Here is a 16,837-nt window from a genome sequence, read left to right on the forward strand (position 1 = left end):
TTCTTCAGTCCTGTGCTTCATACCAAGCTTTCAGAATCATTGTTGGAAGTGGCCGCAGTGCAGAAAACACTCACTCCATCCCACCCTGCTCCCCATCCCGGTGAGTTCCCATTGGCCTTTCTTGGGTTCATGGGATTAGAAATAGAGGGAAATAGAGAGAAAATGTCAGAGAGCCGGGAAAATATTTCTATCCATTTTATATAAATGGATAGACTTGAGAATATGTGCTGGATGTATCTGTTAGGAGAGTAGTTTATCATATTCAATTATGCTGATTTTTCATGGTAGGCATAGTGAAGTGTTTCTAGATGAATTTGAAGTCCTTTTCTGAATATCTGTCACATATCCCTTCTCTTTTTCCTCATAGTTTAGAATTCCCTGCTCTATCAATCGGGTTCCCAGCAAGAAACATATGGTACATTTAAAACAGTTTAACTGAGAACACTTTAATAGGAAGACCAAAATTAAGGGAACCAGCTAGAGATGTTTAAGGCACTTTAATATATTTGAACAATGAGAAGCCTGAAGGAGAAAAGAAGGGGACAGTGTTCCTGGAACCCAATGAAAGATGAAACCATGGAAGAGCAATCACCCCAGATATCCAGTGGGGACATAATTAGTATTTCCCTTCCAATCCCTCATATCCTGCCTGTAGTTCTCCCATTTATTTCCAATTGGCTGAACCCAACTAGAAGCCCAGAACAACAATAATAACAACAACAAAACAACAACAAATCTGGCAATGAAGTCTATAGAAACTAGGCGGCTTATAAATAACGGAAATCTATTTCCCACAGTACTGGAGGCTGAGAAATCCAAGATCAAGATACCAGCATTGTTTTGTTCTGATGAGAACCCTCTCCCTGGTTTAGTTGGTGTCTTCTCACTGTGCTCTCACATTCAGAAAAAGATGAAGAATCTCTGGAGTATCTTTTTATAAGAATACTAATCTCATTTGTGAGAGTAACATCATGACCTAGGCAACTCCCAAAGGCCCCACCACTTAATAACATCATCTTTTGGGGTTAGGATTTCAACATATGAATTTGAGACAAACATTCAGCCCACAACACAAGGTAAGTATTAATTCATTTTTTATTTATTAAGTACAACTATACAATAAGCTCTATACTGGAACTGAGAATACAGAAACAAAACATAAAATCTTTGAACATTAGGATAAAGCATGATGACAAGGGACTTGAAAGCGGAGTTTGGATAGGAGGCACACTGATATATCTATTATGCCCCTCATCTAGACACTTTAACATCACATTGGTTTGCAGCCAGTCACTTTTGTCAGCAAGTCCCTCCTCTCACGCTCCATTTCTCTCAATGGGCCCTGCATTGCTGTCCACCAGAAAACTAAAATTCCACTTACACAGACACAGACATACACACACACACACACACACGCACGCATACTAGTTAGCTCTTGGAATATAATACTATAATGTTGAGAAAATCAGTTATAAGTAAAAAGAGAGAAAAAAACAGAGAAAGAGAAAAATGATATGCTTTTTACTTCTTATCAGTTTCTTTAATATTAGTGGAAAAAATGTAATTATACATGTATGCACACAGAGACGTGCGTAACTCTAGCAAATAACCACTGAAAGTGCTTCAGGGAAAAACTAGTAGATAGGAGACAACAGTCCAATTCTCCTGACTATCAAACAGAACATTTTTGGAATGCATAAGCTAACCAGTGGCAAAAGAAACTGCTTCTCATAATTTACTTCCAGGACCCTTACTTAGAATCATCCAAATCCATGAACTCTTGATTGACTATAGCCGTGTCTTAAGCTACTGGAACTACTTCCATTTCCACTACCAAAATTGTGGTAGGGGAGAAGAGAATGGTACATTTAAGTACCCTCATCCTACTGCAAAGCAAGGACTGCTGTTGAACCCCACAACATTTTTCCATAAACATTGTTTACACAACTCAGCTGCTGGAATGGCTTCGATGACAGGAACTTATTAAGGATTTTGGGAGGTGATGAGGTTTATTGAAATCGTAATGTCTGTTTGTTGTCCTGATTGATTTACCATTACTAGTCCTAGGCTTCAGGAATACTGTGGCTGACACAAGTTTTCTAGGCTGAACTGTGAGCCTATCCCTACTATGAAAATCAATCAATCAATCTCTTGTTTAAAAGCTTTCAGTGTCTCCTACAGCCTGAGAAATACAATTCAAGCTCCCTAACAATGTACATAAGACCTCTTATGATCTGGCTCCTATCTCCACTCTCCCTACTAGAAACAAATTGTACCCACCCAATTATCATAGGCTGTTTCTCTAGCACTTCCTACTTCTTTGCTTAGAATGCCTAATCTACTCTTAAATATCCCTGCTTATCTTTAAGACTCACCTCAGGCATCAGATCTTCATTGAAGGCTTCTTTGACATTTTTTCCCTTTTCCACTTACATGGTTCTTAATTAAACTCCTATAACTTTTTATAGTTTCTTCTATCAGTGCTCTGAGCACATCGAATGTCAGTGGAGCCCAGCTACCATATCAGAGGCCCTGTTCTCTTCCACAGGCCTCCTTCAGCCTGCATCATTTTGTAATATGTTATTCCTAGATTCAAATTTCAGCCCCCTTATCTTCCAATGGCAATTCAAATATATTTGGATTTTCATACATTGTATGAGTCTCTTCTCATTTTCTTCAACATCATACTGAGATACTCTCCCTCAGCACTTTCTACAGTCCACTTTCCTACTAAGTGTCCTGCTCAGTTGTGAACAGATAGATACCAGAGTGAAAGGGTGCTTTATTCCACCACTGTGACCTTTCTTATAGGAAGGAGCCCTTCCAGGCTGGCCCATCACCGCAAGGATCCTGGTAAATATCAATATTTTCATCTGTTGATGTTTTTATCACCCTGAAAAAAACATGAATTCCTTGAGGGCAAAAATTCTATTTAATGTTTCTTTATATCCCCAATGTTAATCATAATACATAGAAGACATAGAGAAAATTACTTTTAAATTCTAAACAACCACTTTACAATGGCCTTTTGGATCTTATCTCTTTGGCCATTAGGGAATGGTGTGTTTTACAATAGGACAGAGGAGAATTGCTGAGTTTAATATGGTCTTCAGGAATCTACCAGCCACAATTACAACTTTCCCAAGTGTCTTCCAGCTGGAAATTTCATTAACAAGAATTTTAATAGGATTTTAATTTTAATTTTAATTTTAATTTTAATTTTAATTTTAATTTTACTGTTAATAGGATTTTTGATTAAAAGAATATTAAGGAAGTAAATATTGCCTTGTTTATCATTATTGGTTTGCTTCAAATTTCTGCCATTTCTCTTTTTCTAGGTTTCCATTTCTCTAGATTTTCATTCTACTCACTACACATATAAAGTCAAACAAAACTTATGGAGAGATTTTTCAGAGAATTTATCAAGAATTAATCGTATTGTAGTGACATTCAATAACGTCTCCAGAGATTACCATTTATGGGTACTCTTGGGGTTTTTAGATTCCAACTTCAAGAATTCTAGCAAAATCATATATTGCAAATGACCTTCTGAACTTGCCTTAAATAATAATAGAAAATATTGCAAGTATGATATTCTGGTACCAATTTCCAGCGTGTATGTGTGGGTTTTTTTTTCACACCACTAAGCAATTCTCCAACACCAGCTGGGTGTCCTACAGCTCAACTCAATTCTGACACTGTCTACCAGAACATAGTGTCAGATTCCATAGGTTAAGAGCTCAGTTCCACAAGGCCACCCTCCACTTCATATGCCAATTGCAAACCCTGGTTATGACCTGTGCTTCTAACCCACTGGCTATAAATCAGAGGTTCTCAAAATGCCCTCTTTTGGTTCAGTTAATTTGCTAGAGCAGCTCACAGAACTCAAGAAACTCTTTTACTCACTGGATTACCAGTTTAGTACAAAGGCTATTAAAAAAAAATACAAATCAATAGTCAGCTGAAGAGATACATAGGTGATGTCCTGAACACAGGAGCTTCCTTTTTCATTACTTTTAGGACTTGGCAGAGTGGCATGTGGAAACAGTCTGGTTCCCCAACCTGGAAGCTCTCTGAAAGCCATCCTTTTGGAGTTTTATGGAGGTGTCATTACATAGGCATGACTGATTAAATTATTAGCAATTGAAGACTGAGTCAACCTCTAACTCCTCGACCCATCCAGGAAGTCAGGGGATAGGACTTAAAGTTCCAATTCTAGAATCACATGGTTGGTTTTCCTGGCAACCTGCTCCCATTTTTAGGTGGAAAAATCACCTCATTAACATAACAAAAGACACACTCCTTGCTCTTATTACTTAGGAATTCCAAGGGTTTTAGGAGCTCTGTGCCAGGAATAAGGACAAAGACCAAATATATATATTTTTTTATTATAAATCACAGGATTACGACAAGTATCTATTAGCTAACAGATGTCTTAGATGAAAAAAATAAGACTGTACCTATGTATGTTTTCAGATAAATGTACAATTTATGTGTCAATATATGAGTAACCAATTTTATGCCCCACAAAGTAAATTTACTTGGGAATAGAGAATGGGGAGGAGTGTTATATGGGATTCACTATAAGATTTAAGTTAGTAGTGGACAGGAATAGAAAAAGCTTTATTCAACATGATCTTTTTCATGTTGTCTTCATGTTTTATAAAGAAAGAATTAATAATTATTATCATTTATTGATCACGTGAGATGTACTAGATGCCTATATAAACGTATTCTCTTATATGCTATGAACTTGAAATCTTAGCAAAGATATGAAGATGTTTCAGATATAGGAGTGTATTTTTTGTTTAATGTCATAGTTAAAAAAAGTCAAAAGAGGTGGTAAGTTCCAAAAAGTAAATCAGATTCTAATAATCAAGGAGTGAGTTCTTCTGAATTGTTATTTTTCTCAAATCGTAAAACTGTCTTTATTTCTAATATTCCTGAGGCTTGATAATCACTAGCATGACAGCAGCTTCCCAGAACATAATTTTATTCTGAACTGAGTATTTATACAACTAATTCTTGATAAATATCTCTGAAAAGTCTCTCCTTATTTTTTGTTTGACTTTATATTAAATTGTTTATTTTTCAGGTCCAAAATAAATGCTAGAATTCATCCTTTAGAAATAAATCTAGTATGGCTCAACCATGGGGGTGGGGTTCTTGGATGTACTGAGAACCCTGGTAATTGAATTTTTTACTTTTCATTTGACTTAGCATAGAGTGAGTTCAACAATTTATTCACTATTCCTGGTCAAGATCATCAAAACTGGGGAAAAGCACACATTTTAATAAAATGGCTATGATGACCTATCAAAGGATTGAGCTTTAGAATGACTCGAGCCCCACATAGGCAGTTTTCTGGGCAATTTATTGTCATGGGGAACTCTGCCAAGAAAATTAAAAACAAATTCTTTCTTCCTGAAGTGCCAAATATTTCTCCATTATGAAATTTCCACAGAATTCCATGGAAAGTCTCTCCTGTAAAATGAGACTCCATACTTCTGCACAGCTGCAGTACCTGGCAACTTCCCTAGCCCTGGGAAGCTAATAAAGCAAACAACAACTATACTGGCTGTCGAAACTGTGAACAAGTTCTGGAAATGGCAGTGCACTGCTGCTCTCACCACAGAAGACGAAGAGCACACCGATTTTATTACCTGTGTAGTCTCAACTAGCAGGATGATACTAAAAGGACAATCAAAACAGTGGTTTATTACAGGCATACCATGTGCATTGGTAGAAGCAATCGGTGTTTGTTTTCCTTTGCTATGCTATAGTCTTTGACCCTCTCTGCAAGGAAGACCAAGCAATGATAATTGAAGAAATCAGTGTTTTGTGCTTAAACATGCTAGGATTCAGTCAGCGATGATGGGTACAAGTGTTCTCTAAGAGTCCTTGTTCCTTTTCCTTCCTAAGAGAGCAACATGCCATCTTGTGTACTAAAAGTGCCCCTGACTGACAGTGAGAATTAAAGATGAATGTTCTGCATATCCACTGCAATACAAATCATTCTGTTATCCTCTTGAGTTTGCAGAGAAGATAACTTACTTCATTTGCTATAGGGTGGTGTATCTTTCTGGCATCTTCCACAGTACTGTGCTGTCCTGGACTCTATCCAGAGTCAACATCTGAGCAGCATGATGTAGCCTATGATTCAAAGACCCAGGGCAGAAGGGAAATAATTCCCTGGTGCCACTTTGTATTATCTTGCTTTTTACATAAATAAATCAACATCCTCTGAAAGATATTTGACTGTAGGTAGTAAATTTAAGAAGTTTGCTTCATATGAAGATGAAACAAGAGATATTATACCGTTTAAAAATTGGTCAATGTTGAGAAAAGAACCACACATGTCAAAAATTATTTTAAGATATACATTAGGAGGAAAAAAAATCACTGTTTATCATAATGTCAGGTTCTCCCACAATGGATTTTTCCTCCACAAACATATATATATTTTTTTACTAATCTAAAAATATAACCGCTTTAAAGAGTAAATTTCTTTTGAAAATTACATTTTGCTAAGTTTCATATATTTTATTCACAAAACTTAGCAAATAGGTTTTAAAATGTATTTAAGTAACTTTTTAATGCATTTAAAATGAACATTAACCTATAACATACAAGCCTACAGCAGACCAGCTTTCCAGTTGTGCATTTAAAAATCCATATCAGATTAAACAAGGTAAATATAACCAAGTTCATGATTCTTAAATAGACCTGACATTTAGTGTGGGAAACGTATAGAATCTGTTGCTACTACTTAGTCTAGAAGGGAAAAAAATAAGTCTGAGGTCCACTTTAAAAATTATGAAGTACCATAAAAATCTTGGCATTCTGAGGCTTCTTACTTCCTTATTTGACAAGGAATGAAAAATTTGAAAAGGGGTAAAATCTCACTTTGATGGTCAACTGTGCTCAACAAGATCTAGAGCAAGGTTTCTCAGTGTTGGTAACCTCATGGAGCAGGCCATTTGTGTTATGGATGCATCTTGTGCTCTGTGGGTACTTAGCAGCCTCTCTTTCCTCTACCTACTAGGCACCAGTAACACTCCCAAGTTGTGACATTCACTAATGTCTCCAGAGACTTTCAGTAATGTCTCAAATGTCCTGGGGAGGAGGAGAAATCATTCCTGGCTAAGAACCACTGCTCTAGGGAAAGGAAAATGTAAGATCTCAAAATTTCAAGGGCATATCTTCATCTTTACGTAGAATAATCTCTGCCAGGTTGATACCACTGACTTTCCCAATAAGGAAAATGTGCTCTCTCTCCCTTATCTTCTGCATGGTTTCTAAATCTCCTCTTGGCTGCATGTTTACTGCCTTCTTTTCATCTTCCTTCATGTTATGAAGCGAGTCTAGTAAGATTCAAGTCTAGATGCTTTTCTCTGTTTCCCTTCTCTTTCACCAGGTAATTTCATCCATGACCATGGTCCACTTAATATTGATTTTCCTCTAGTTCAGACTTTTCTAAGCTCCAGATTTCTACCTATCTACTGGAAAATATGAGTTGATACTTGAAGCTTATTATAAAATCCATTTGCCTAAAAATAATTTAATTTCCCCAAATCCCTTCATGCTTCCTGTCCTCTTAATTGTTATCCTTACCAGCCTCTGGTTCTAAAATAAGAATTATCTCCTCATTATAATCAATATACAATTATTTGCCCCCAAATTCAGTTACACATCCTGAAAAACCTTTTATACTTTTACCTAGCTCTCATTGCTGCCTGCCTTATGATTGACAATATTTTACCAATTGCCTCCCTGGCATTTTCTGTATAGAGATTAATGAACAGAAACCACATTAAACTGAAGTTGGGAAGGCCTATATGAGGGGTTCTCATGGCTTAATTCTCATAACCAATTACCCCAAACAGTAAGAGACATACTTTCCATGTCCAGCAGGAAAGATTTTTCCACTCTATTATCCTAAAGGAAAAAAAAAAAAAAAAGGGATCTTGGTCTTGCCAGGCAATCACTCAACCAATGAAAGACTGTTACAACTCAGCCAATAAAAAGTCACTACATAGACCTAGAAGAGGACTCTTCCTAAAGCATAATTTTGGTTATGTTATTTTCCTTCTCAAAACTAATTTTAGTTGCACTCTTGCCTTAAATAGTTAAGACCCTCATGATCTAGTCCAAACTTTATGGTAGTCTTTTCAATATTTTCTTTCCACTTGTAGTATCAGATCAGTAACCATTAACTGAAAACAGCTTTGTTTCTCATTTTATTGCCTTTCCTCAGCTCTTTTCTTCAGCAGAATTTTTTTTCCTCTCTAACAATTCTATCTAAGCATCAAGAAAGATTCATGTCAGGTTAAAACTTCCTCCAAATTCTTAGACATAGTTAATTGTCTTTCTCATCTTTATCTAAATTCAGCACTTAACATTATATCTATTAAGCAGTGAGTTCGTTGTATTTCCGATTTTATGTAGCACAATATCATATTCTTTGTAAGGACTTAATTAATGTTTGTTGAATTATGTGTATATCAGCAAAGCTGGACTTGCTTGGGCCCTAACTTCATAAACAGTAAACGTTTGATATTACATCTAAAGAATTATTGACTATCTCATTCTCCCTAAAAAAAAACTAAATTCTCTGTGGCCAATTGTATTTTTGAAAAATGGCCACAGGACCATTTCGTACCCCACGTGGATTTCTAGAACCTTGTGATGCCCCTGTCAGAAACTGTTATCTACTTTCTCTCCTTTTAAAATTGGGCAGACCTGTGTAATTGCCCTAACAAATACAATGTAGCACAAGGATGCTGTGTGACTTCTGATCCGGCCTCTACCTTGCTCCCTCTTTCCAGACACTGGCCCTTGAAATACAATTGCTGTGTTGTGAGGGAGCCCAAACTAATACACTCTAAGAGAAAATGAGTCCGGATCACCCAACTGTCAGCCAACATTGAACACTAATTGGTTATGTGAATAAATGATGCACCTTCAGATGATTCTTCCAGCACCCAGTCTTTGAATTTTCCTACTGAAGAACCAGACTATCTTGGAGCAGAGAGGCAAGCCATCCCTGTCTATTCTGCCTATGTAAATTCCTAACCATGAGTATAGTGATTGTCTTAGAATACTATGTGTAGGGTGGTTATGCAGCAATAGTAATTAAAACATACTTTTAAGTAAATGTAATTAAAAATAAAAAATATGTATGTATAATCATTTTTACTATGAGATGAAGCTGTTCTCTCACAGAGGTAGGGTAGTTTCTTACAATGTGTTATGGTAGGATAAAAGAATAGGAAAACTGAAACAAATTAATGAGAACTGTAAATATAGGGAAGAATATATATAATACATGGCTACATTTTTAACAAAAAACATTATTTTGAGTATGATAATATTAGATCCATGTATAATATAAAAATTTAAACTATCAACTTCTGGGGGAAATTTTAGGTAAAGATATTTTGCAAATACAGAATAATAAATGCATGTCTTTTAAGTACAGGGATGAATCTCAAAGAAAAGATTTTCAGGTAGATTAAAAATGGTTCTTATTACTGTAATTATACTGTAAGATTTAATGTTTTTGTGATATTACCTTTCATATAGATCACTGGAAAATATTTACTCTGAAGAAATGTTGGTCTTTTAAAGGTATATCAAAAAATTCTTGTAGACTATTTTCAAATCATCCACTTTTGTATTGTAAGTCTATACAAGAATGAATCATAATCCTTTCTTGGTTGGTTTCTTTTGAAAGAGTGGTCCTATTAGCTTCCCTCTCATCATTTCCAATAATGGATGTGCTCTTCTCTTTTTACTGTTGGTGTTACTTTTATTAAACCGATCTGTTCGAGCTTTTGGTATTCCTTGTTGAATTACAATTAAAACATTGCTTTTAAAATGTAACTGCAACAATCATAAAATAGCTAATTTCATAATTAATTTTTTTTTACAGCAGAAAAGCTTTATTAGAAGGGAAAGTATACTTCCAGATATGGAAGCGGTCCTGAGCAAGAGAAGCGTGGCTCAAAACGTCCATAATTAATTTCTTAATGGACTTATGAGAATAATGGTGCTTACACACAGTATCAGGTTTAAAAACATCATTAAAATGAGTCAAAAGATATTTTTTTCTGTATCCCTAAAGAACATTCGTCACCACAGGGGCCAATCCGAGTTTAGTGTCGCCCCAACTGCAGGGGAAGAGAGAAGGATAACATGGCACAGACGTGCAGTTAGCATTTTTCCTCGGTTCTTCCTCAAATGAAGGCAGTAAAGAATTACGGGTCATTGAGATTTAATAATTTTATTAAAAATATTTTTTAGAAAGACAAAGAATGCCCCGCGCTGTGGTCTCAGCGCTGTAACCAACACAAATGGGCCAAAATGACCACAAAAGGGCAAAAGGCCACAAAAGGCCACCAAAAAGAGAACCCAGAAAGGCGAAAAGGAGATCCCAGAAGAGCAAAAAGGACTCAGAAGCGGGAATGTCTGCCTTATATTTGATCCGTGATGGGTGGTTCCAAAGGCATTCCTAGGTGATTGGCAAGTGAGGTCATTTTGATTGACATCTGGCTACTATATAACTTTGCCTAGTGCACATGTGCTTACCCAGAATTCTACTACCATTGGGGTGTTCTTTGGGTGGTCCCTAGGCTGAGCCCCTATTCCTTTGTTCTCTCTGTCGCATATGTCTGACTAACTATCTAACACAATGACCGATTAAAAAAACAAAACAATCAAGCACTCATAGCCCAATGAATTAGGTATTATTATTATGGCTACATCGTGGGAAAAAAAAAAAAAAGAAAACAAACAAATAAAACTTTATTTACATGTTTTTCTAGATGTTGAACTATTTTCTGGTATGTTTGTATTACCAATTCAGTTTTAAAAATTTTAAGTGAAATTAATACTTTAGGAATCGAAAGGTTGAATTATTTGTAAAATTATAATTAAATATTAATTTTATTTTATAATTTCAATAGTGATATATAATGAAGATGTTAACAATAAAATTCTAATCGCAAATGTTTATTGAGCACTTATTATATGCCAGATTCTGATAGACATTGTTCAGTATGAGAGTTAGTCTCCCAAATTTAAGTATTAACTCATTTAATCTATACAACAACTCTATGGGAAAAGCACAATAAATTCTCCTTTTATTCAGATTTAAAAAAAAGTCAGGATTATATATACGTAAATGTATAGAAATATATGTATATAAATCTATGTATATATGTACATTTATTTTTGATATATGTTTGAGTGTGGTTTTTGTAATTATAAACTCTATACACATTAATATAATTGTGTCGTTTTCTGAAAAAAATGACATACCGCTATTTAACTAGCATATTTTCTTTTTTGTTTTTACTATGAATATAATCCAGTTTCTGTCCAATAACTGTCTTCCCTGAAATGACCATTTTTCTCCAGAAATGGTCTTTGAATGGAATGTTCTAGCTGAGGGCTCGCTGTTATAATGGTTCCCGCAGCCATCAGTACAATTTAATGTTTTTGTGATATTACCTTTCATATAGATCACTGGAAAATATTTACTCTGAAGGAATGTTGGTCTTTTAAAGGTATATCAAAAAATTCTTGTAGACTATTTTCAAATCATCCACTTTTGTATTGTAAGTCTATACAAGAATGAATCATAATCCTTTCTTGGTTGGTTTCTTTTGAAAGAGTGGTCCTGTTAGCTTCCCTCTCATCATTTCCAATAATGGATGTGCTCTTCTCTTTTTACTGTTGGTGTTACTTTTATTAAACCGATCTGTTCGAGCTTTTGGTATTCCTTGTTGAATTACAATTAAAACATTGCTTTTAAAATGTAACTGCAACAATCATAAAATAGCTAATTTCATAATTAATTTTTTTTTACAGCAGAAAAGCTTTATTAGAAGGGAAAGTATACTTCCAGATATGGAAGCGGTCCTGAGCAAGAGAAGCGTGGCTCAAAACGTCCATAATTAATTTCTTAATGGACTTATGAGAATAATGGTGCTTACACACAGTATCAGGTTTAAAAACATCATTAAAATGAGTCAAAAGATATTTTTTTCTGTATCCCTAAAGAACATTCGTCACCACAGGGGCCAATCCGAGTTTAGTGTCGCCCCAACTGCAGGGGAAGAGAGAAGGATAACATGGCACAGACGTGCAGTTAGCATTTTTCCTCGGTTCTTCCTCAAATGAAGGCAGTAAAGAATTACGGGTCATTGAGATTTAATAATTTTATTAAAAATATTTTTTAGAAAGACAAAGAATGCCCCGCGCTGTGGTCTCAGCGCTGTAACCAACACAAATGGGCCAAAATGACCACAAAAGGGCAAAAGGCCACAAAAGGCCACCAAAAAGAGAACCCAGAAAGGCGAAAAGGAGATCCCAGAAGAGCAAAAAGGACTCAGAAGCGGGAATGTCTGCCTTATATTTGATCCGTGATGGGTGGTTCCAAAGGCATTCCTAGGTGATTGGCAAGTGAGGTCATTTTGATTGACATCTGGCTACTATATAACTTTGCCTAGTGCACATGTGCTTACCCAGAATTCTACTACCATTGGGGTGTTCTTTGGGTGGTCCCTAGGCTGAGCCCCTATTCCTTTGTTCTCTCTGTCGCATATGTCTGACTAACTATCTAACACAATGACCGATTAAAAAAACAAAACAATCAAGCACTCATAGCCCAATGAATTAGGTATTATTATTATGGCTACATCGTGGGAAAAAAAAAAAAAAGAAAACAAACAAATAAAACTTTATTTACATGTTTTTCTAGATGTTGAACTATTTTCTGGTATGTTTGTATTACCAATTCAGTTTTAAAAATTTTAAGTGAAATTAATACTTTAGGAATCGAAAGGTTGAATTATTTGTAAAATTATAATTAAATATTAATTTTATTTTATAATTTCAATAGTGATATATAATGAAGATGTTAACAATAAAATTCTAATCGCAAATGTTTATTGAGCACTTATTATATGCCAGATTCTGATAGACATTGTTCAGTATGAGAGTTAGTCTCCCAAATTTAAGTATTAACTCATTTAATCTATACAACAACTCTATGGGAAAAGCACAATAAATTCTCCTTTTATTCAGATTTAAAAAAAAGTCAGGATTATATATACGTAAATGTATAGAAATATATGTATATAAATCTATGTATATATGTACATTTATTTTTGATATATGTTTGAGTGTGGTTTTTGTAATTATAAACTCTATACACATTAATATAATTGTGTCGTTTTCTGAAAAAATGACATACCGCTATTTAACTAGCATATTTTCTTTTTTGTTTTTACTATGAATATAATCCAGTTTCTGTCCAATAACTGTCTTCCCTGAAATGACCATTTTTCTCCAGAAATGGTCTTTGAATGGAATGTTCTAGCTGAGGGCTCGCTGTTATAATGGTTCCCGCAGCCATCAGTACATTAGCTCCAACTGCTGCTCTAGCCATTGCTATTTACATTTCTCCTGGAAGAATTCACATGAAAAAAGAAAACTGTTAGTGCTATGTGCCAGGTTTGAATATACCCTTTAAATACATTCTAGCTGAGCCTAGAATGAGAATATTTTCTCTTATTTTTTAGTGGGCAAAATACTGTTATATATTACAATAAAAATAGCGAATAATAAAAATACGCACTCTTATTAAGACAGAGAAGATTTCATTTGGAACACTAGTTTTAAAGCTAGACTCTGCCTTCCTAAGTTTAAATATTAAGAAGCCACGGGAGCAGAGATACAATTTAGTCACTGAACCTTGACTTTGTTCCAGCTTGATCTTCCCTGACTACTTGATAACAAATATTCTTGTAATTTCAACTAAGGAGTTTTGAATTCAAAATGAGGATTTAGTAAACTTCAATAAGAATTGAAGTTTATACAGATATACACGTTCATACACATATTTATTTCTTTGACTTTTTTTTTTATCTTTAAATGCTTTATTCTTGCCCACTTCAATTTTGCTGAAAGTTACATTCAAAGTTGCAAGTAGGGTTTCATGCAAATCCTAAACCGAGAAGACTGGGAGTCAAGCAAGTCTTTGGAAATTAAACCTTTTATCTTCCAAATGTGTTGTTATTGCTTCTGAATGAGAGAGTTAAAGGCTGAAACCTGCTGCTAAATGGCTCTGCTCAATATGTTTATAGGTGCAGCTCTAAGGGAATCTGTGGAAATACTCCTTGTTTTTGTACAAGTAGGTGATGCTTCACAGTCAATATAGGAAAGTCTGACACACTGCGCAGAGAAGGAATGGTACAATGTTAGCTTCAGCGCGATTGGGAAAGGTATAATTAGAAACTGGAATCAAAACAACTGAAGAAATAGAAAACTTCAAAAATAAAAGTAAAATACAACAAGAAATTGTAAGTAAAAATTCTAGTAAAAGTTTGAAACTAAACATAAGTCATTCTAATAATAACCAACAAACCACAGCCTCCTGGAATTTAAATCAGAAATATTACAGCAGAGTAAACCCAAATATAAGTGACAAATAACAGTTCCAGAATCCCACAAAACCATCCATCCACACTTCCACTTATCCAGTTATTAGTGTAATTGATAAACCAAATACAGTATTGCGGTCTTCTGACTATCTGAGACACAAGAAATCAGACTTATAAATCACAAAGGTACTATTAAAAGCAATATTGAAAAATTGAATGAGATGGGATAATCCCAAAAGACAGGTTGGTAATTAAGTAATTGTTATGTTTTTATTGGGTTTAGTGCTTCTGGTATATGTAGTATTATGGTGATATATAAAAGTGATATGAGAGGAATTGTTTTCTCCTAGGTTAGTTCCACCCTTTTTCTTCTGAATTAAAAATTACTACTTTGTTTTACAATTCTTACCAATTGCACATATATTTTTCCTTCGTTTTCTATTTTTTTTTCCTTGTTTCTCAAAATTCCAAACTTAAGAGAGTTGATGAATGAATGCTCATGGCTAGGAAGTACAATTAAATTTGAGAATTATCGAAGAATTGTATTAAATCATTGCGATGAATTGTACTCCTTAACATAACACTAGGTTATTAGGTAAATAACTGTGGTAGATTGATAGCATTGATGATCCGAATACTTTATACATTTTTATATCCACACTTTTTACAATTTCTCTGAAAAGACTTGGGGTCTATTTGCTCATTCCTTGAATCTGTGAATATACATGTAATTTGCTTTAGATGAAAGGAGGTTAGCAGGATTCATATAAGCAAAGGCCTAAAAATCTGCTTGTGCATTTCTCCTTAACTCTCTTTGGAAGCCTGCCATATCAGATTTGGAGGATGAGAGATCAGGTGGGACAGAGTTTAATTATCCATGCCAATGACCTCCTATATCAAGCAGCCCTTAGATGACTAAACAGTTGACCACAGATGCATGTGGAAATGCAGCAGAGCCTAGCAGAGCCCAGCCGAGATGGATAGAAGCCCCAGTATATCTAAAGATATGTAAGAAACAACTAATGGTTGTTGTATTAAGCTACTGGTTTGGGGATGTTTGTTAAGCAATGAGAGCTAATTTGTACAATATTTCAAAGATTTATACTCTTGAGTTTATAAAAGCATCATCTTTTGGTATTTTAATGAAGACTCAGTTTTAGTTTGTGTCAGATAGTACTTTAAAGACATTATTAATATTAGCATATACTTTTATCTGCACAATCTGTAATGTAACATTAAAATTAACATTTTAAGATTAAAAAACTAAGAAAGAGAAAGAGTAAATGATTTGCTCAATGTCGTACATTAGATAGGGTCTGGCTTTCAACACAGGTAGTTTAGACCCAGAGCATGAGATTTCACCTACTAAGCTGTTTTAAATAAGATACCCATAATTCTGGTAGAGTATTGCCTTTATCAGGCATAGGCTAAGGCTTTGCTTCTTTTAGAATTATCTTCAGTATGATTATTTTTGTATTACTTCTAATATTTTTATATAAACCATTGACATAGGTACATGGATTGTTTCCTAGGATCCAAAATATCTCAACAAATGGATAATATCATTTGAAAAATTGTCCAGCATATCAAATGAATATAGTCTACTTTTTTTAGTCCTAGCAATCTATGAATATGAATGCTTATAGATGTGTCAAAAAATATAAATGTTCAACTGTTTTTAAGGACTATATTTAATCTAATCAATATTCTTCCCCTCTGCTCTTGACTTTTATTTTTTGTTTAACCATTTTTAAGAACAAAACTCAAGCAACAAAACTTATTCTATCATTCACTAGTCAAGAATTCTCCACTTGAGAGAACTTACTGGTCATGCAGCAGTGAGTCTGGAGAAACACCCAAGTGGGAATCAAACAGGAAATTCTAATACCTGACTGACTCCACCTGTTCACCCCGACTCCTTCCAGGCCCAGCTGAGGTAATTAACAGGGTATCATGTCTACTTCCTGTGTGGGGTCTATTTCATAGCTCCAGGGATTCTCCCTTCCTTGATGATTATTTCCCAATGTTTTAGGAAAGATATTTACTTAAACCTGTGATATCACTAGAGGAGAGTGAAGAATATATCAAAAATAACTGGGAGAGTAAAGAAAATATTAAGAATAATTGAGGAAGGAGAGGAGACAGATTCTATATTTTAAAACACAAAACAAATGAGTCTGTATTTTTGGAAGAGACCAGTTGTATATGAGGAACTGGGTAAAACTTTTGGAGTCAAATGACAGTTGTTCATTCCCTCCTACTCACCACAGTGTGGAATATGAGAGCAAAGGGACCCTCATTGGATTTAAAGAGCAATAAATACAGACCAAATAAAAAGAAATATTTTCTCACACAGCACATAGTGAAACTGCAGAATTTCTGGTGCA

This window comes from Pteropus vampyrus, unplaced genomic scaffold (genome assembly GCF_000151845.1).
Source record: "Pteropus vampyrus isolate Shadow unplaced genomic scaffold, Pvam_2.0 Scaffold17, whole genome shotgun sequence".
Classification (NCBI taxonomy): domain Eukaryota; kingdom Metazoa; phylum Chordata; class Mammalia; order Chiroptera; family Pteropodidae; genus Pteropus; species Pteropus vampyrus.